At 49.7% G+C, this 3158-nt stretch overlaps 1 pseudogene; it reads left to right on the forward strand.

The window, feature by feature from the left end:
• Nucleotides 1–2249: 2249 nt before the first annotated feature.
• On the forward strand, nucleotides 2250–2925 carry LOC117706796 (Y-box-binding protein 3 pseudogene; annotated as a pseudogene).
• The last annotated feature ends 233 nt before the right edge of the window (nucleotides 2926–3158 follow it).

Consider the following 3158-nt stretch of genomic DNA (forward strand, 5'->3'; position numbering starts at 1 on the left):
AATTAAACATTCCTCCCTAGCCCCTCCCCACACCTTCCCTCCCTATTCAACTCAGGTCCACCCTGGGTTTTAGGGGGTATGCATTCATATCCACCCACCATCCGCCATGTGAATAAACCAGTTTTGGAAACCCAAGTACTTCCTCATGTGTTGGGGCCACACCGCCATGAGGAACCATGAGGAGCCAGGGAGAGGCTTTTAGTTAATGAGCAGCCGGGCCCAACTTCAAGCTGGAGGAACCCAGAGTGTTTTCAGCCGACTACTCACAGCATGGTGGGAGGAACCCTGGATATCCCAGTCATATTTTTTCCCTACAGCTGGTGCCCAACATGGGGCCTTGGACAGCCACACAGCCACAGAAACTGATACAGAGGGAAGGTGAGCCCCCCCAACTTTTGAAACAAGCAATCTGTTTTTTCCTCCTGTGTTTCAGTTGGAGCTATCGTGCAGATTTAAGTAAGCCAAGGGAGTTTTTGCTACCTCCTGGCCAGGGCCACTCTCTGGAGTTGGTTCAAGGCTTCCCTGGCCTCTGCTTAAATCCCGACAGCCCATGACGGGCATTGGCAAAGACTATCTATCTAGACTCTCCTTAAAACAAAAGAAAAAAACCTGGTAACGCAGCAGCCATTTAAAAGCCACAGAGCGGCTGCCAGTCCTTAAATCTGTGGGAAGGCATGGCGCTCTTGGACCACTGTGGAATCCCCCAAAAGCCAATAGGCCAAGGGAACGTTCCCATTGGACAAAGCTTTTCTCCTCTTTCCTGTCATGGGGAACTCCACCTCACATAAACGTTCACCCCAGGCCAGGCAAATATATTCCCTACTAAAGACCCACGGAATAAAAATAGGCAAAAAAACAAGCCTCCTTGTTTTGGGAGGAAGTCCTTCAGATAGCACCATGCATGGCAGAGGATAATATTTACAGTCCAGACTCATGGAGCAAAGTAGCTTCCCTTATCAAAAACAGAGATAAAAAAAACCCTTATGAGTTTTTGCCGATCTTAGCTGCAATTCGGCAATGTATAGGACCATCGAAAATAGGACAGACTGAGAACAACAACACAGCCCCTGGGGCCCCTCAGTCAAATGAACCCAAAGATCAAGGTCCACAAAATCACCTTGTTTCAGACCTCCAGGCCCTTACCCAACTAATAAGAAAGATAAAATCCATATACCCACTCCTCCCCCCTTATGCCTTGGAGGAAATGCCAGTTAAACAATGTGCTCCTCCTGTCCCTCCCTCCCCCACCCAAAGGCAAGCCTCCATTAAAATGCCAAAGGAGCTCTTGCCTGCCTCTCCCCTTACTCCACCAACTCCTGTTCAACCAAAGAGAGATAAATCCCCTCCCCTTTCTCCAAGCAGACCTTCAAAATCCGTAGATTAAACCCAAACTGCTCGAGCATTCCCAGTTAATATACACCCCACTCAAGCTAAACCACTTAACTGGTACCCACTTCAAGCCTCCAACCTAAAAGAACTCAGGCAGGCAGTGAAGGAAGACGGCATTCATGCACCGTGGATAAAATCTCTCCTATAGAGCCATATTGCCAATTTAAACACCCCTCAAGATTGGAGAGATATTTGCCTTTCTGCTCTCCCTGGCCCAATGTTTCTAGAGTGGGAAGCCTATTATCGTGATGAGTGTCTTCAACAAGTCAGGCAAAACCAGGGAAGGGGCGATGATACTCCATGGGGTTTTAAAAAACTCTTTGGCCAGGAAGATTTCTCTACTGGGGCACAACAGGCAAACCAGCCATCAGGGTACTATGAACAGGTCCGCCTCTCTGCCATTCAAGCCTGGAACAGGCTCACTCCACCACCTTCAGGGTCACAAGACCCCGCCCACTCCCTGCTCTCCCTTCATCAGAAGTCTGGAGAATCCCTATCTGATTTTATTCTCAGAACTAAAATGAGCTTAGAAAGAAAAAATCTCCAACCCCACAGCTAGAGACCTTCTTCTTAAAAACATTGTTTGGGAAGGCATGACTTCTGAGTCTAGGCTAGCTTGGCAGGGTCTCCAGGAAGAGCATCACGATAGGTGGACTGTAGCAACCAGAGAAATAGGAACCCCATCAAACCAGGTTGCATCCATAGCGCAGACATTTGTGGCAGCAATAAAAACAGAAGAAATCTGCTTCAAATGTGGAGAGGCAGGACATTGGAAAGATGAATGCCCTACAACTTGCCATCCTTGGGGCCGGGAGACACAACGAGACTGTGAATGCTCGCGCCCCCTACCCTCGAGCTGCATGAGCAAGGCAGGCAGGGCCACCACTGGCAGCACCACGCTCCTGCAGGCTGTGGCCAATGCCGTGCCCTCCATGGCACCCCCAGATCCAGCGCCTAAAAGCCCTGCGGCCAGCGGTGTGCCCCAGGCCCGGTGCCAGCCACGCTGCTCGCAGGGAGCCCCGGCGGAGACGCAGCCCCCGGGCCTGCCCTGGCCTCATCAGCTCCCAAGGGCAGTGAGGATGCAGAGAAGAAGTTCTCTCCACCAAAGTCCTTGGCACTGTCAAATGGTTCAATGTCAAAAATGGATATGGATTTCTAAACCGAAATGACACCAAAGAAGATGTGTTTGTACACCAGACTGCCATCAAGAAGAATATTCCACGCAAGTATCTGCATAGTGTGGGGGATGGAGAAACTGTAGAGTTTGATGTGGTTGCAGGAAAAAGGGGTCCTAAAGCAGCAAATGTGACTGTCCCAGATGGAGTTCCGCTAGAAGGGAGTCGCTATGCTGCTGATCGGTGCTGATACAGACGCAGCTACTATGGCAGGCGCCATAAACCTCCCCATAATGCTGGTGAGATTGGAGAGATGAGAGATAGAGTCCCCGAGGGAACACAACTCCAGGTCCATCGGAATCCAACCTACGGCCTGAGGTTCCGCACACACCCACACAACTTTTTAAATCAAAGTGATTAAACATTCTGGGCAGACACTCCACTGACCAGAAATGCTGACTAGCTGCCATGTGGCACAAGCTGGCAGGATGGACTTGTCAACTCCCTAGACATACCAATCGTCTAGTACTCGAACCAAGTGAAAACCCCACTCTGTGCTTTGAAGCTCAAGGAGAGACCTCCCCACTCCCAAACATCAATTTGCTAATCTCTTTATATTGTAGTGATGCTTCTACATCTGTGAGAAAAGTAGTT

Source organism: Arvicanthis niloticus, chromosome 4 (genome assembly GCF_011762505.2).
Source record: "Arvicanthis niloticus isolate mArvNil1 chromosome 4, mArvNil1.pat.X, whole genome shotgun sequence".
Classification (NCBI taxonomy): domain Eukaryota; kingdom Metazoa; phylum Chordata; class Mammalia; order Rodentia; family Muridae; genus Arvicanthis; species Arvicanthis niloticus.